Raw genomic sequence first — 19456 nt, 5'->3', positions numbered from 1 at the left:
TAAGTGAGTGTAGCCCATGGGGTAGACTGAAATCGTCTTAGTGTAGCCCATGGCACGGACTCACTAAGAAAGAGTATAGCCCATTGAGTGTATCTGAATTCCACTTAGGGTATACCAGGGGTAAAACTCAGATTACTCCAGTCTATCCCATGGACGTCGCTCGGGCAAGACAAGATCAACTCTAGTCTTATTCTAGCCAAAAACCAGTCAGTGTCGGAGGGAAGACTAAGGTTAATTGAATCGAAACATTGATAAAACTACATCTAACAGAGCCTTACCCTAGGGCAAGACTAGATCAGCGCTAGTCTCACTCTTCACTATTGCTAATATGAATTGCACAGACTCAAACCAATCATGGAAAAACTGTATATTTGGGGCTTCGAAATATAGTCTGTTGTGGTGGGTACGAGCATCAGATTCAATCGAAACGGTTAGATCTTTAAAGAGGAGAGAACGTGAACAAGTAAGGGAACTTCGAAGGTAAGGTGGTGCCGGCCGAAGTATCAGTGAAGGTGAGAAGTGAGAGTGAAGAGAGAGAAAAAATACAGTAGATGAGGAGAGAGTCGATAAAAGAGGTGATGTAACACCCCGACAATTCTCTCTTTTCTAAAATAATCTTTTAATATAAAACGTAGAGAATTATCAAGGCATTATCGCCCGTGTGAAAACGTAACGGCTTATTCAGAATTTTGCAGCGGAAAACATAAAACTAACTTTAGGTTTATAAATAATCGATTACAGGTTTAGTCCCAAAAATCATCCAACGAAAATAAGGAAATATAAATAGTACGACAAGTTTAAAGTCCCAATTAACAAACCCAAGTCAACTTAGTAAATCAAAACTAAATACAAGCTCTCTATTCCCGATCCCAATGATGCAACATCTTCAAACCTGCAGATGGACAATGCTTATTGATCCTTAGAGACTGCTCACCAAAGATTGGGTCATCACAGGATCAATAAGGCATAGCCATGATCAACAAGCAAAAGCACGTAATCAGCAAAGCTGAGTACTACATACTAAATCAATAATAATCCTAACATGATTCTATTAAACGAACAATCCTAACATGGTACTAAATAAAACATAAGCAAGGATAATCAAGATATATTGACTTGAAGACTATATTTGACTGAACTAGACCTTTGTATCATTAACATTGTTTTAATTGAAATAGTCAATGGACTGAGTTGTCTACTAGAAACTTCTTCTTCTTCACTAAGGAAGACGAGGTACGGGCGCGACTCCGTAAACACCAATGACCTGCGATATCGAGGGACTTTTAAATAAAAATAGAAATAGAATCGGTGATCAATCCGGCCCCAGAAAAAGCCATAGGCTACCCATGACCCCAACTCCTGATTGTCCGTCACTTTAGACGTGCACAGTCTAAAGCTATTGCTACTCATTTTCACTTTACATGACTTAACTTTTAATACTTGGTTATGACTCATCAAACATAAATATTATATTCAACAAGTAAACACAACTTCTTTTATCTTTGAATTAAACCAGTGATCACAACGTTCAACCAAGAGCCAATTCCAACTATTTTAATCCTTCCTTTATCCATATTTAAAAACCTTTATTAGGTATAAGGTTCAACTACCAAACAAGGTCCTCGGCCCTTATAAAGTAGTGAAAAACTAAAGAGGAACAACGATCAATAAAGATCTAAACCAATATTAAATAATATAAAGTTCCACAAAACCAACATGCTTGCATCAATATTCCATGCTAACATGATTCAATTCTTATAAATAAAGTTCTATGCTCAACGCATTAATTCAACGACATTGAACATGAAATTCCAACATAAACAAGTTCATAAATATATTCATCATATTCTCAATACAACACACATCCAAGCACACAGGTATGTACGTACCTTGTGTAAACAAACTGATAGGCCACTTTAACGAATTCAAAAGTCGCCCACAAAGAATTCTCCGCCTAAAAACAACCAATAAAATTCCCCAATCAATTTCTAATAATTTACAGCAACACTAACGTACTCTAAAAACATCCTAAACATATTTAGAACGTTCCCCAATGACAACACTTAGCTACTAAGCCTCCTAACATAGTGATTACTACACTAATGATCACCAATTATCATAAACTCCAATAAAGCATCTCTTTTTAAAATTCCAGCAATATAAAATAGTTTAAAACTTCGCCAAACCATAATTAATATGCTTAAAATCATAAAAACGATAACCTTAATAATTCATAAACATCATACCATGATTTTAAAACTATTAAAACCTTAAAAATTCATGCTTTAATAATTAAAATTCATTATTTCAATGCAATCGCATAATCTGAAAATTAGATTTATTATTTAAACATAATATATAATCTGAAAATATAATTTAATCATAATAACTTATAATTTAAATCCAATAAACATGAATTAAATCACTAAACTAATTTAAACCCTAACTTATATATTAATCAACCAAAACTGAAAATAATTAACTTATAATCTCAATACCAAATCTGAAAATTATAATTTAATTCAAGAAGCATAAGCAAAAATCAATAAACTTAATTAAAACATTTAAATAACTTAGGGTTTAAGAAATAACCAAAAGGAGAGGAGAGAAGTAGGTAGGGCGGCGGCGTACGGCGCGGCAGCGACGGACTGTCAGCCGACGAAGGTGGTGCTGTGCGGGTGGCGAGGACGACTCGCGGAGGCTGTGCGAAACAGAGGTAGGAGTGAGGGGAGCAAGCACAAAAAAGAGAAGAGGGGGAACGAAAGAGAGAAGGAGAAGAAGAACTACCGTGCTGGACGGCGAGCCTGCGGTAAGGTGGACGGCGGCGACAAGACTCGGGCTGTGGCTGTGGTTGCTGGTCGAACAAACAACAACCATTAAGGGCGTGCAAGAACGAAACCAAAGGAGAGAAAAAAAAAAGAGAAGAACGAAGGAGCTACAGGGAAGAAATTACCGGCGGCAAGGGCGGATGGTCGCTGGTGGGTGGTGGCGGCGGCTGTGAACAGCGGCGGTAAGGAGGAGTAGCAGTGAGGGAGAATTGAGGGAGGAGGTTTGGTATTTCACGTGAAATAGAAGGGTTTTGGTTGCTTTGGATTTTTACGTGAATTGTATGTGGGTTTGAGAGGAGTGAACTTGTGAGTCAATTTTGGGTTTATCTATTTGGGCTTTTCCAAAATTGGGCTAGGATTAGGATTTGGGTTTGAGTGTATGAATCAAAAACCGATTCGGATTGTTTTCTGAATTCGAATTATTTTCAAAGTAAAATTCAAAACTATTTTGATTTCATAAATCGTTAAATATTTAGAACGTAATTAAAATAAAATAAATATACGTTAATTATATATTTATTACTAAAATTCATAAATTCTTATTTAAATATAAATAATATACGTTAAAATATATTAATAAAATTTATAAATTTACGGGGGATTACAGGTGAAGAGGCAAGTAATTGGGAAAGAGATTAGTAAGGGTACAATGGGAAGTTCATAGTAAATTAGGGCTTTTTTGTTTAAACTTAGGGCGTGGTATAACATTTCACTAAAATAAAGGAGATGACTAGAGCTCTGTGACACCTTCACGGAGTTTGTTGTCTACAAAGAATGAAATAAGGATTACTTCACCATAATAAAATAAATATACAACTTTTAGCACAAAATAAGGAAGGAAAATAGATGGTCGATTAGTTATGATTTCCGGATATACGGTGCACCCAGGGACATATTTGGAATAAACAAAATTGTGGGCGTTTCTCTTCCGCACTACCCCCTTCTAACTTAACATCCACGTGGAAACGCATAGCACTTTTATCGAGATCCGGAGTTTTTCGGGTGATGATAGATCCGACACAGGTTCACATCTAATCCGAAAGCTTCACATCTAATCTGAAAGCTTCACTTAAGCTCAACTTCGATTTCTCTCTCCCCCCCCCCCCTCCCCCTAATTCGAAAAATCCATCACCAGAAAAACCCTAAAATTCATTCCCAGAGCTCAAAATTCCACTCAACTTGACAATTCATTTGGATGAAAGGCATTTCGATTTAGAACTATTATGTTATTTTTTCTAGGGTGTGATTTCATATTCATAGTATATTCGACTCATTTACAAAATTAGGCAGGTAATTGTTAACTCGTTCATAATCCAATTATGTATATGTTAGCTCATTTATGGTGTTATTTGAATATTAATTCTTGCTTATCTGAGTAGAAAGAGGAGGAACAACTGCAGGGTTGATCAGCGACAAACAAGGTAAGTTAGGATCGGGATCCCATCTTGGATCGATAAGGGAGAAGGATCTAATCTGTAGAATTGGATCGTAGAATCGTAAGATCCTATAGAATTGTAAATAGGAGTAAGAATTTTTTTGTTAAACGACTATTTCAAACAATATGGATGCTAAATACATATTTTCTTCTCACATAATATTGATATTTAAAAGTCAATATGGCTTCCTAATAGTTATACAGATTAGAGAAGAGAAATATTTTCATTTATGGAGTTGGGTTATTACTTTTTGGGCTTAAAATAGAAAGTTAGTTGCTTTAGGAATCAGTTTAATGAGTGAAAATTAGGATCAGTCGATCCCAACCGATCCTGCTTCGATCATGTATGATCTTGACATATCTTGCACCAATCTAAGTGAAAATTAGGATCGCCCTATCCTACCGATCATGCTACGATCCTACCATCCCTAGTGATTCTGCTTGCGATCTGGATCATTTTGGGAAAATTGGATCATAGGATTGTTTAATCATATCCTACGATCGAGATCGCGATTCTAACAACAATGGCAGCAGGTTCAACACGAATTGTCCAGCAATTATAAGTTCCACCATAATTATAGAAAATGATGATGAAGTAAAAGAAAATAAATAGAAAAGTAAATGAAAATGGCGAAATTAAGTTGAAAATGAAAATTGTCGATGAGAAGAAGAAGTGAAAGAAAATGACGAAGAGTAAAAAAAAAGAGGAAAATGGCAGTCTCGAATTAAAAGAAGTGTAATCCCCCGTAAATTTAGAAACATTATTTATATATTTTAACGTATAGTTAATTATATTTAAATAAGAATTTACAGATTTTAGAAATAAATATATAATTAACGTATATTTATTTTATTACATTTTGAATATTTTTAACGATTTACGAAATCAAATTAATTTTAGACTCTCACGTTGAAAATAATTTGAATTGCGAAAACCGATTGAATTTAGAAAACGATCCTAATCGATTTTGGGTTAAAATCCTAAAACTAAATCATAAACCTAGCCCAATTTGGTGGAGCCCAAAACATTAAATCCACAACTCTCCCCTCCTCACCTCTCTTTCAATTTCACGTAGAAACAAAAAAAAAAAAAACAAAAACAAAACCAAAACCCTTTCCTTGCTTCAGTTTCACGTGAAGTATTGCTGCAGCTTTCCTTGCTTCAACGCCGCCGTCAACCACCATCGCCTGACCGCCGCCTGCACCACCGTATACCTCGCCGTCGGCGTCTCCTCCTTCGTCCGGTAACTCCTCCATCTCTTGCTTCGTTTTTCTTGCTCCCCCTTCGTTTCTTACGCTCTCCTCTTGGTTACGTTATTCTTGGTTACCAGCACAGCCGTCGCGAGTTCTTCTCCGTCGCCTGACCGCCGACCTGCTCGGTAACTTCTCCTCCCTCCTTTCCCTTTTCTTTTCGTTCTCCTTACTCGGTGGATATTTCTTGCTCTCCTCAATTGTTTTCCTGCTATTGCACAGCCACCGCACGACCCAGCCACGTCGCAACAACCACCGGAACCACCACTCGCTGCCGCGCCTCCCTTGCCGCCGGCCAGCATCTCCTTAAACCTTTATTTGGTTAATTTCTTAAACTCTAAGCTATTTAAATGTTTTAAATTATGTTTTAATTATGTAATTTATGTTTTATTGAATTAAATGTTTAGTTTTTATTATTCAATTATGAATTTCAGATTTATATATTTTACATAATTGAATTATTAAATTTCAGATTACATAATTTGATTGAAACGAGAATTTGAATTATTTAAAGCACGGATTGTAATTTTAATAGTTTTGAAATCATGGTAGGATGATTATAAGTTATTAAAGTTATTATTTTTATGATTTCAAACATGTTAATTATGTTTTGGAGTAGTTTGAAATTAGTTATATTGCTGAAAATTTAAAGTATAATGTTTGCGAAGAGTTTTCAACGAATTTCAAACATCGAATTCAATAATTATGATGCTAGGAAATCAAATATTCAAGTTTTGATATTGGGGAAGGTTTTAAATATGTTTAGGATGTATTTAGATTGCTTTATTATGGTTGCGAAAGATTAGAAATTGATTGGGAATATTTGTTGATTGTTTTAGGCGGAGAATTCTCCCTAGGTGACTTTTGAAAGTGTTAAAGTGGCCTATTAGTTTGTCTACACAAGGTACGTACATACCTGTGTGCTTGGAATGTGTGTTATTTGTTGAATCCATGCTGAAAGTCGTTGATGAACTAGATTATGTTGGAATTTCATGTTTAATATTGTTGGATGGACATGTTGAACATATATATTTCGTTATGAGGATTATAACATGTTAGTAGATGATTGATGCAAACAAGTTTGATTGGGAACACTAGATTACTTTATATATATTGATTCAGATCGATTGATTGTTGTTCCCTTTTAGCTTTTCACTACTTTATGAGGGCCGAGGACCTTGTTTAGTAAGTTGAAACCTTATACCCATATAGAGGGGTTGATCAGTATTAAAGGAAAGGTTGGATTTAATTGGAATGAGTCTTGATTGACATCTCTGTGATCACTTACTTAATTCCAAGATAAGAACAGTGGAGAATAATTGTTGATTGTATGACTTATGTGATTGTTGAGTCATAACGGAGTTTAATTGGTAAAGCATGTAAAGTGAAACTGAGTAGCAATAGCTTTAGACTGTGCACGTCTAAAGTGACGGACAATCAGGAGTTGGGGTCATGGGTCGCCTATGGCTTTCTCTGGGCCGGATTGATCACCGGTTCTATTTTATTCAAAAGTCCCTCGATATCGCAGGTCATTGGGGTTTACGGAGTCGCGCCCGTACCTCGTCTTCCTTAGTGAAGAAGAAGAAGTTTCTAGTAGACAGCTCAGTCCATTGACTATTTCAATTAAAATAATGTTAATGATACAAAGGTCTAGTTCAGTCAAATATAGTCTTCAAGTCAATATGTTTTGGTTATCCTTTCTTATGTTTTATTTAGTATCATGTTAGGATTTTTCGTTTAATAGAATCATGTTAGGATTATTATTGATTTAGTATGTAGTACTCAGCTTTGCTGATTACGTGCTTTTGCTTGTGCATGTTGATCATGGCTATGCCTTATTGATCCTTTGATGACCCAATCTTTGGTGAGCAGTCTCTAAGGATCAATAAGCATTGTCCATCTGCAGGTTTGAAGATGTTGCATCATTGGGATCGGGAATAGAGAGCTTGTATTTAGTTTTGATTTGCTAAGTTGACTTGGGTTTGTTTAATTGGACTTTAAACTTGTTAGTTGATCTTATTTTCGTTGATTGGTTTTGGGATTAACTATGTAATCGATTATTTATAAACCTAAAGTTAGTTTTATGTTTTCCGCTGCAAAATTCTGAATAAGCCGTTACGTTTTCACACGGGCGATAATGCCTTGATAATTCTCTATGTTTTATATTAAAAAGGTACTTTAGAAAAGGGAGAATTGTCGGGGTGTTACAAAGTGGTATCTAGAAGCTAAGGTTTTACTTTGATAAATTTTTAGGCGCATAACTATCTAGTTATTTAAAATAAACTTCTTAAAATCGAGCTTCTACGTATTATAGTGTTCAAAAATTGGTACTTTTTTTTGGGGGCCGATTTACTTTTTTCTAGTTTGAAAGTATATAATATTTCTTATTTAAGTTTGAAATTAAATTATTTATTCAAGTTAAAGTGATACTTACGACATTTTTATTTTTCTTATTATTTATTATTCAAAAAAAAATGAGTACACTTATTTTTAAAGAAGTTCAAATTTTTGTTAGTTGTTTCAAGAGTTAGAATTCGTTATTTAGGAAATATAAATGTTTTTCGAATTAATAACTTTATTTCCGAATTTATTCGCTACGCATTTCCTTAATTTATTTTACTTCATTTATTTTATATTTTTATTTATGTTATTATTCTATATTATAATTTTCTTATATTATCGTCATTTTACTTTGTTATTTAAATTATTCCAATGCTTTAGTTTATGAGAGATGGGTAATATAGGAAAGGGCATATAGGATAGAATTATATGTGCATTAGTAGTAAATTGCTAGCATAAGAAATTAATTGCTATGCGCATGTGTTAAATGTTTAAGTGTTGCATGTAAATGTGCATAGAAATTGTTTGATTCCACCAAACTTATTGTTTTATTAAATTCTGATTATGCTTTGGTTGGGAAATTGTTAGTAAGATCTTAAGTTGTTTGTTTCATGAATAAAATGCTTCTTTCCAAGTACACCAACATAGGATCCTTCGAGAAAATCGACGAATACTGAGGATCTAGATTTCACTTCACAAATTTTCAAGGAAGGAACAGATAGACAAGATGCCTTAAACATTTGAAGTTTTAATAGTTAGTTTGTTCTTAAATGTTTTGGAGAATAAGTAGCAAAGCTACAACAGTTTAAAGTTAAAGCAATAGGAGTTTGAGTTATTATTTATTCTTTTCAGGGATGTAATAAACCTTTATAGAATTAGCAATAAAAGTTCAAGTATTATTTTCATTTTGAGAATTCCATAATACTCCAAGCTCTAAGTAGTTCGCAAGAGATTAATTTTTTTATTGTTTGCATACTCAATGTGAATTGTGGAACAATTGAATTGCCACAAGAATAATAAGTGATTTGAGTGCATAAAGGAAATGAGGGGAAATCTAGACCCTTGTGACCGATATGATTCAAAAATGTTATGCCTTAGGTGAATATTTTTACTGGATGAGTGATGATTACTCTAATGATTGTGTACTTTCCTGGATAATTGTTTGTTGATGCGATCTCTATGGTCAAATCAAAAATTTGCTTTTAGAGAATACATATAAGTTATGCATCGAACCTCAAATAGAATCAGTAATTTCAGGTCGCATAATAGAATGACCACCAACAATAATGACCTAGCTGCTGCTATTCGCCTCTTGGCGGAAAAGCTGACACATGAGAGAACTGAAGGCCCTTATCCTTCTGGGGGCATGTTTGAGAGACTAGCCAAGGTTAAGCAACCTTACTTTAAAGGGCAAGCTTGTCCTACCTTCTTAGAAAATTAGGTTAAAGAGTTTGAGAAAATGTTTGGGGTTGTGAATTGTCTTGAGAACATGAGAGTGGGTCAAATTGTACTGTACTTGAAAGATGAAGCTGAATTATGGTTGAGAGAAAATGAAGCTAGACTTAGCGCTGTTGAGAGATTCAATTGAGATTCGTTTGTTACTGCCCTAAGGAAAAGGTTTTATCCTTCTTTTATGAGAAAGCAAAAATCACAGGAACTCATAAACCTTGGGATGGGGAGTATGACCATCGCTGAATACTATAGAAAATTTATAGCGCTGTCGAGGTTTGCACCTGAGGTTGTAGCCACAGAGGAGCTAAAGGCTCAGAGGTTTGAGCAAGGTTTGACTGATGAGATCCAATTAGGATTAGGTGGGGAAACCTTTACATGTTTAGATATTGAGTATGGAAGAACCGCCCATATTTATGGTTTGCAGTCCAGAAGGGACAAGAAAAAAAAAATATTGTTGGGGAGAAAAGAAAAGAGTTCAATGCGGGAGAAAACCAAGGGAATTTCAAGAGGAATATGAATGAGAATAGGAATGGGAATGGAAATGGAAATAGAAGTTTTCAAGGACGGAACACTCAGGGACCATATAGAATGACACCTCCTGAAATGAGCGAATTAAGAAACAATTGCAAGAGTCGTTTCGTTAAGGGGTATATTAGGCCTAGTGCATAACAGTGGGGAGCTACTGTGTTGTTTGTTAAGGAGAAAGATAAAAGTATGGAATTATGCATCGATTTTAGGGAACTAAACACCATCGAGAACAAGTACCCTTTTCCTAGGATAGATGACATATTGGATAAATTGAATTGGGCTAGTGTGTTCTCGAAGACTGATTTGTGTTTGAAGTACCACCAATTGAGAATAGCTGATAAGGACCTAAGACCCCGTTAGGATTCGTTATTGTCATTATGGGTTTAGAGTAATGTCTTTTGGGTTAACCAATGCACCTGCCATAATTATGGTTTGATGAATAAGATTTTACACGAATTCCGAATTAAGTTCGTTATTATGTTATTGATGATATCCTGATTTATTCAAGGAATGAGAAGGAGCATGACAAACACTTGAGGATTATTTGGAGACGCTTAGAAAGAATCTAGTTTTATTAGATGAAGTATACAAATCTGAAGTCATGTGTGTATAAGTGACACCGACGGAAAAGTGAAGGACTAAATTGATTGAAAACTACGTTACGTAAAGGAATAAATTTAAGAGAAGATTCGAGTGGTCCAGGATCGTTAAAAATCATTTGTTGTCTTGAAAAGATGGGGGGAATCATATGAATTGGTGAAAGATCTAAGAGTTAAGCCCAAAAGTTATGCATCCATGAGAGGCGTGATGAGGTTCGGTAGAAAGGAAAAGTTGAGCAGAAGGAGTTTCTGTAGATCCTGCTAAGATTCAAGCTGTGAGTGAGTGACCTACTCCAAAGAACGCGTCCGATATCTGAAGTTTCATAGGCCTAGATGACCATTATAGGAGGTTGTGAAAGACTTTTGGAAGAAAGAAAAACCAATGACCAACCTGTTAGAAAAAGGAATCGAAATTAAAGTGGAGTGAGAAATAAGAGTAAACTTTCCAAGTGTGAAAAGAGCGTTTGACTTCCGCACTCGTTGTCGTGTTAGTTGAAACCTTATGAGGCTAATTAACCTACTCATGACTTATAGCTAGCTGCTATTGTGTTCGCTTTGAGGTTTAGAGACATTACCTTTATATGAAAACATGTAAGATCCTTATCGACCATAAAAGCCTGAAATTTGGGGAAAACGTCCAGTTAAATCTTGGGACAACATTGAAAATGATACTGTTTTCCACCCTGCAACCGATGGTCAGCCTGAGAGCACTAACCAAACTACGGGAGATATTTCGAGAGTGTACTATTGGCTTTAAAGAGAAGTTGGGAGATCGTTTAGATTTGATTGAATTTTCATGCATCAATAGTTACCATGCGAGCATTACGATATCACATGTTGAGGCAATGTGTGGAAAAAGTGTAGAAGTTCATTTGCTGGAATGATTTGAGTGAATATATTGTATTGGGGACAGAATTCGTTGAAAGAGAAATATCCAAAGTTATTCACTAAGATGAGTTACGAGGGCGTAACTCGTTTTCTTTAAGGGGGGTAGAATGCGATAGAAATTCGCGCTTTTTACCTATTTTTATGGCAATCTTATGCATTTTATGCTCATCTTTAGCAACTTATTCATGTTAATGCAAAGTAAATAGATTCTACGCATAAGAAAAAGGTGTTCATGAGTAACACGAGCAACTTTAAATTGACAAAAGAGTGCACATGAGTGGCACAAGTATTTCTCCAGTAAGAATAAGTTAAAGACTTTTGAAAGATGTGTGAGTTCTCGTGTCAAGTTTCGGGACGAAACTCCTTTTAAGAGGGGTAGATTGTAATCCCCCGTAAATTTAGAAACATTATTTATATATTTTAACGTATAGTTAATTATATTTAAATAAGAATTTACAGATTTTAGAAATAAATATATAATTAACGTATATTTATTTTATTACATTTTGAATATTTTTAACGATTTACGAAATCAAATTAATTTTAGAATCTCACGTTGAAAATAATTTGAATTGCGAAAACCGATTGAATTTAGAAAACGATCCTAATCGATTTTGGGTTAAAATCCTAAAACTAAATCATAAACCTAGCCCAATTTGGTGAAGCCCAAAACATTAAATCCACAACTCTCCCCTCCTCACCTCTCTTTCAATTTCACGTAGAAACAAAAAAAAAACAAAAAAACAAAACCAAAACCCTTTCCTTGCTTCAGTTTCACGTGAAGTATTGCTGCAGCTTTCCTTGCTTCAACGCCGCCGTCAACCACCATCGCCTGACCGCCGCCTGCACCACCGTATACCTCGCCGTCGGCGTCTCCTCCTTCGTCCGGTAACTCCTCCATATCTTGCTTCGTTTTTCTTGCTCCCCCTTCGTTTCTTACGCTCTCCTCTTGGTTACGTTATTCCTGTTTTCGCGCAGCGAGACTGCCGTGCTCGCCACCAGCACAGCCGTCGCGAGTTCTACTCCGTCGCCTGACCGCCGACCTTCTCGGTAACTTCTCCTCCCTCCTTTCCCTTTTCTTTTCGTTCTCCTTACTCGGTGGATATTTCTTGCTCTCCTCAATTGTTTTCCTGCTATTGCACAGCCACCGCACGACCCAGCCACGTCGCAACAACCACCGGAACCACCACTCGCTGCCGCGCCTCCCTTGCCGCCGGCCAGCATCTCCTTAAACCTTTATTTGGTTAATTTCTTAAACTCTAAGCTATTTAAATGTCTTAAATTATGTTTTAATTATGTAATTTATGTTTTATTGAATTAAATGTTTAGTTTTTATTATTCAATTATGAATTTCAGATTTATATATTTTACATAATTGAATTATTAAATTTCAGATTACATAATTTGATTGAAACGAGAATTTGAATTATTTAAAGCACGAATTGTAATTTTAATAGTTTTGAAATCATGGTAGGATGATTATAAGTTATTAAAGTTATTATTTTTATGATTTCAAACATGTTAATTATGTTTTGGAGTAGTTTGAAATTAGTTATATTGCTGAAAATTTAAAGTATAATGTTTGCGAAGAGTTTTCAACGAATTTCAAACATCGAATTCAATAATTATGATGCTAGGAAATCAAATATTCAAGTTTTGATATTGGGGAAGGTTTTAAATATGTTTAGGATGTATTTAGATTGCTTTATTATGGTTGCGAAAGATTAGAAATTGATTGGGAATATTTGTTGATTGTTTTAGGCGGAGAATTCTCCCTAGGTGACTTTTGAAAGTGTTAAAGTGGCCTATTAGTTTGTCTACACAAGGTACGTACATACCTGTGTGCTTGGAATGTGTGTTATTTGTTGAATCCATGCTGAAAGTCGTTGATGAACTAGATTATGTTGGAATTTCATGTTTAATATTGTTGGATGGACATGTTGAACATATATATTTCGTTATGAGGATTATAACATGTTAGTAGATGATTGATGCAAACAAGTTTGATTGGGAACACTAGATTACTTTATATATATTGATTCAGATCGATTGATTGTTGTTCCCTTTTAGCTTTTCACTACTTTATGAGGGCCGAGGACCTTGTTTAGTAAGTTGAAACCTTATACCCATATAGAGGGGTTGATCAGTATTAAAGGAAAGGTTGGATTTAATTGGAATGAGTCTTGATTGACATCTCTGTGATCACTTACTTAATTCCAAGATAAGAACAGTGGAGAATAATTGTTTATTGTATGACTTATGTGATTGTTGAGTCATAACGGAGTTTAATTGGTAAAGCATGTAAAGTGAAACTGAGTAGCAATAGCTTTAGACTGTGCACGTCTAAAGTGACGGACAATCAGGAGTTGGGGTCATGGGTCGCCTATGGCTTTCTCTGGGCCGGATTGATCACCGGTTCTATTTTATTCAAAAGTCCCTCGATATCGCAGGTCATTGGGGTTTACGGAGTCGCGCCCGTACCTCGTCTTCCTTAGTGAAGAAGAAGAAGTTTCTAGTAGACAGCTCAGTCCATTGACTATTTCAATTAAAATAATGTTAATGATACAAAGGTCTAGTTCAGTCAAATATAGTCTTCAAGTCAATATGTTTTGGTTATCCTTGCTTATGTTTTATTTAGTATCATGTTAGGATTTTTCGTTTAATAGAATCATGTTAGGATTATTATTGATTTAGTATGTAGTACTCAGCTTTGCTGATTACGTGCTTTTGCTTGTGCATGTTGATCATGGCTATGCCTTATTGATCCTTTGATGACCCAATCTTTGGTGAGCAGTCTCTAAGGATCAATAAGCATTGTCCATCTGCAGGTTTGAAGATGTTGCATCATTGGGATCGGGAATAGAGAGCTTGTATTTAGTTTTGATTTGCTAAGTTGACTTGGGTTTGTTTAATTGGACTTTAAACTTGTTAGTTGATCTTATTTTCGTTGATTGGTTTTGGGATTAACTATGTAATCGATTATTTATAAACCTAAAGTTAGTTTTATGTTTTCCGCTGCAAAATTCTGAATAAGCCGTTACGTTTTCACACGGGCGATAATGCCTTGATAATTCTCTATGTTTTATATTAAAAAGGTACTTTAGAAAAGGGAGAATTGTCGGGGTGTTACAAAGTGGTATCTAGAAGCTAAGGTTTTACTTTGATAAATTTTTAGGCGCATAACTATCTAGTTATTTAAAATAAACTTCTTAAAATCGAGCTTCTACGTATTATAGTGTTCAAAAATTGGTACTTTTTTTGGGGGCCGATTTACTTTTTTCTAGTTTGAAAGTATATAATATTTCTTATTTAAGTTTGAAATTAAATTATTTATTCAAGTTAAAGTGATACTTTCGACATTTTTATTTTTCTTATTATTTATTATTCAAAAAAAATGAGTACACTTATTTTTAAAGAAGTTCAAATTTTTGTTAGTTGTTTCAAGAGTTAGAATTCGTTATTTAGGAAATATAAATGTTTTTCGAATTAATAACTTTATTTCCGAATTTATTCGCTACGCATTTCCTTAATTTATTTTACTTCATTTATTTTATATTTTTATTTATGTTATTATTCTATATTATAATTTTCTTATATTATCGTCATTTTACTTTGTTATTTAAATTATTCCAATGCTTTAGTTTATGAGAGATGGGTAATATAGGAAAGGGCATATAGGATAGAATTATATGTGCATTAGTAGTAAATTGCTAGCATAAGAAATTAATTGCTATGCGCATGTGTTAAATGTTTAAGTGTTGCATGTAAATGTGCATAGAAATTGTTTGATTCCACCAAACTTATTGTTTTATTAAATTCTGATTATGCTTTGGTTGGGAAATTGTTAGTAAGATCTTAAGTTGTTTGTTTCATGAATAAAATGCTTCTTTCCAAGTACACCAACATAGGATCCTTCGAGAAAATCGACGAATACTGAGGATCTAGATTTCACTTCACAAATTTTCAAGGAAGGAACAGATAGACAAGATGCCTTAAACATTTGAAGTTTTAATAGTTAGTTTGTTCTTAAATGTTTTGGAGAATAAGTAGCAAAGCTACAACAGTTTAAAGTTAAAGCAATAGGAGTTTGAGTTATTATTTATTCTTTTCAGGGATGTAATAAACCTTTATAGAATTAGCAATAAAAGTTCAAGTATTATTTTCATTTTGAGAATTCCATAATACTCCAAGCTCTAAGTAGTTCGCAAGAGATTAATTTTTTTATTGTTTGCATACTCAATGTGAATTGTGGAACAATTGAATTGCCACAAGAATAATAAGTGATTTGAGTGCATAAAGGAAATGAGGGGAAATCTAGACCCTTATGACCGATATGATTCAAAAATGTTATGCCTTAGGTGAATATTTTTACTGGATGAGTGATGATTACTCTAATGATTGTGTACTTTCCTGGATAATTGTTTGTTGATGCGATCTCTATGGTCAAATCAAAAATTTGCTTTTAGAGAATACATATAAGTTATGCATCGAACCTCAAATAGAATCAGTAATTTCAGGTCGCATAATAGAATGACCACCAACAATAATGACCTAGCTGCTGCTATTCGCCTCTTGGCGGAAAAGCTGACACATGAGAGAACTGAAGGCCCTTATCCTTCTGGGGGCATGTTTGAGAGACTAGCCAAGGTTAAGCAACCTTACTTTAAAGGGCAAGCTTGTCCTACCTTCTTAGAAAATTAGGTTAAAGAGTTTGAGAAAATGTTTGGGGTTGTGAATTGTCTTGAGAACATGAGAGTGGGTCAAATTGTACTGTACTTGAAAGATGAAGCTGAATTATGGTTGAGAGAAAATGAAGCTAGACTTAGCGCTGTTGAGAGATTCAATTGAGATTCGTTTGTTACTGCCCTAAGGAAAAGGTTTTATCCTTCTTTTATGAGAAAGCAAAAATCACAGGAACTCATAAACCTTGGGATGGGGAGTATGACCATCGCTGAATACTATAGAAAATTTATAGCGCTGTCGAGGTTTGCACCTGAGGTTGTAGCCACAGAGGAGCTAAAGGCTCAGAGGTTTGAGCAAGGTTTGACTGATGAGATCCAATTAGGATTAGGTGGGGAAACCTTTACATGTTTAGATATTGAGTATGGAAGAACCGCCCATATTTATGGTTTGCAGTCCAGAAGGGACAAGAAAAAAAAAATATTGTTGGGGAGAAAAGAAAAGAGTTCAATGCGGGAGAAAACCAAGGGAATTTCAAGAGGAATATGAATGAGAATAGGAATGGGAATGGAAATGGAAATAGAAGTTTTCAAGGACGGAACACTCAGGGACCATATAGAATGACACCTCCTGAAATGAGCGAATTAAGAAACAATTGCAAGAGTCGTTTCGTTAAGGGGTATATTAGGCCTAGTGCATAACAGTGGGGAGCTACTGTGTTGTTTGTTAAGGAGAAAGATAAAAGTATGGAATTATGCATCGATTTTAGGGAACTAAACACCATCGAGAACAAGTACCCTTTGCCTAGGATAGATGACATATTGGATAAATTGAATTAGGCTAGTGTGTTCTCGAAGACTGATTTGTGTTTGAAGTACCACCAATTGAGAATAGCTGATAAGGACCTAAGACCCCGTTAGGATTCGTTATTGTCATTATGGGTTTAGAGTAATGTCTTTTGGGTTAACCAATGCACCTGCCATAATTATGGTTTGATGAATAAGATTTTACACGAATTCCGAATTAAGTTCGTTATTATGTTATTGATGATATCCTGATTTATTCAAGGAATGAGAAGGAGCATGACAAACACTTGAGGATTATTTGGAGACGCTTAGAAAGAATCTAGTTTTATTAGATGAAGTATACAAATCTGAAGTCATGTGTGTATAAGTGACACCGACGGAAAAGTGAAGGACTAAATTGATTGAAAACTACGTTACGTAAAGGAATAAATTTAAGAGAAGATTCGAGTGGTCCAGGATCGTTAAAAATCATTTGTTGTCTTGAAAAGATGGGGGGAATCATATGAATTGGTGAAAGATCTAAGAGTTAAGCCCAAAAGTTATGCATCCATGAGAGGCGTGATGAGGTTCGGTAGAAAGGAAAAGTTGAGCAGAAGGAGTTTCTGTAGATCCTGCTAAGATTCAAGCTGTGAGTGAGTGACCTACTCCAAAGAACGCGTCCGATATCTGAAGTTTCATAGGCCTAGATGACCATTATAGGAGGTTGTGAAAGACTTTTGGAAGAAAGAAAAACCAATGACCAACCTGTTAGAAAAAGGAATCGAAATTAAAGTGGAGTGAGAAATAAGAGTAAACTTTCCAAGTGTGAAAAGAGCGTTTGACTTCCGCACTCGTTGTCGTGTTAGTTGAAACCTTATGAGGCTAATTAACCTACTCATGACTTATAGCTAGCTGCTATTGTGTTCGCTTTGAGGTTTAGAGACATTACCTTTATATGAAAACATGTAAGATCCTTATCGACCATAAAAGCCTGAAATTTGGGGAAAACGTCCAGTTAAATCTTGGGACAACATTGAAAATGATACTGTTTTCCACCCTGCAACCGATGGTCAGCCTGAGAGCACTAACCAAACTACGGGAGATATGTCGAGAGTGTACTATTGGCTTTAAAGAGAAGTTGGGAGATCGTTTAGATTTGATTGAATTTTCATGCATCAATAGTTACCATGCGAGCATTACGATATCACATGTTGAGGCAATGTGTGGAAAAAGTGTAGAAGTTCATTTGCTGGAATGATTTGAGTGAATATATTGTATTGGGGACAGAATTCGTTGAAAGAGAAATATCCAAAGTTATTCACTAAGATGAGTTACGAGGGCGTAACTCGTTTTCTTTAAGGGGGGTAGAATGCGATAGAAATTCGCGCTTTTTACCTATTTTTATGGCAATCTTATGCATTTTATGCTCATCTTTAGCAACTTATTCATGTTAATGCAAAGTAAATAGATTCTACGCATAAGAAAAAGGTGTTCATGAGTAACACGAGCAACTTTAAATTGACAAAAGAGTGCACATGAGTGGCACAAGTATTTCTCCAGTAAGAATAAGTTAAAGACTTTTGAAAGATGTGTGAGTTCTCGTGTCAAGTTTCGGGACGAAACTCCTTTTAAGAGGGGTAGATTGTAATCCCCCGTAAATTTAGAAACATTATTTATATATTTTAACGTATAGTTAATTATATTTAAATAAGAATTTACAGATTTTAGAAATAAATATATAATTAACGTATATTTATTTTATTACATTTTGAATATTTTTAACGATTTACGAAATCAAATTAATTTTAGAATCTCACGTTGAAAATAATTTGAATTGCGAAAACCGATTGAATTTAGAAAACGATCCTAATCGATTTTGGGTTAAAATCCTAAAACTAAATCATAAACCTAGCCCAATTTGGTGAAGCCCAAAACATTAAATCCACAACTCTCCCCTCCTCACCTCTCTTTCAATTTCACGTAGAAACAAAAAAAAAAAAAAAAAAAAAAAACAAAACCAAAACCCTTTCCTTGCTTCAGTTTCACGTGAAGTATTGCTGCAGCTTTCCTTGCTTCAACGCCGCCGTCAACCACCATCGCCTGACCGCCGCCTGCACCACCGTATACCTCGCCGTCGGCGTCTCCTCCTTCGTCCGGTAACTCCTCCATCTCTTGCTTCGTTTTTCTTGCTCCCCCTTCGTTTCTTACGCTCTCCTCTTGGTTACGTTATTCCTGTTTTCGCGCAGCGAGACTGCCGTGCTCGCCACCAGCACAGCCGTCGCGAGTTCTTCTCCGTCGCCTGACCGCCGACCTGCTCGGTAACTTCTCCTCCCTCCTTTCCCTTTTCTTTTCGTTCTCCTTACTCGGTGGATATTTCTTGCTCTCCTCAATTGTTTTCCTGCTATTGCACAGCCACCGCACGACCCAGCCACGTCGCAACAACCACCGGAACCACCACTCGCTGCCGCGCCTCCCTTGCCGCCGGCCAGCATCTCCTTAAACCTTTATTTGGTTAATTTCTTAAACTCTAAGCTATTTAAATGTTTTAAATTATGTTTTAATTATTTAATTTATGTTTTATTGAATTAAATGTTTAGTTTTTATTATTCAATTATGAATTTCAGATTTATATATTTTACATAATTGAATTATTAAATTTCAGATTACATA

The 19456-nt window shown here is 35.2% G+C and overlaps 2 long non-coding RNA genes across 2 annotated transcripts; one reads left to right on the top strand and one right to left on the bottom strand.

Moving 5' to 3' along the window:
• Positions 1 to 704: 704 nt before the first annotated feature.
• LOC110778052 (uncharacterized) lies at positions 705 to 2855 on the bottom strand. Its single transcript, XR_002530660.2, has 4 exons — positions 2788 to 2855; positions 2593 to 2701; positions 1890 to 1954; positions 705 to 926 (listed from the first exon to the last, which is right to left on the bottom strand). It is a non-coding gene; the product is annotated as an uncharacterized lncRNA (long non-coding RNA).
• A 3484-nt stretch (positions 2856 to 6339) lies between these two features.
• LOC130467860 (uncharacterized) lies at positions 6340 to 7640 on the top strand. The gene is made up of 2 exons (XR_008927834.1): positions 6340 to 6418; positions 7387 to 7640. It is a non-coding gene; the product is annotated as an uncharacterized lncRNA (long non-coding RNA).
• Positions 7641 to 19456: the final 11816 nt, after the last annotated feature.

Source organism: Spinacia oleracea, chromosome 2 (genome assembly GCF_020520425.1).
Source record: "Spinacia oleracea cultivar Varoflay chromosome 2, BTI_SOV_V1, whole genome shotgun sequence".
Taxonomy (NCBI): domain Eukaryota; kingdom Viridiplantae; phylum Streptophyta; class Magnoliopsida; order Caryophyllales; family Amaranthaceae; genus Spinacia; species Spinacia oleracea.
This window is presented reverse-complemented; position numbering and strand designations above follow the sequence as displayed.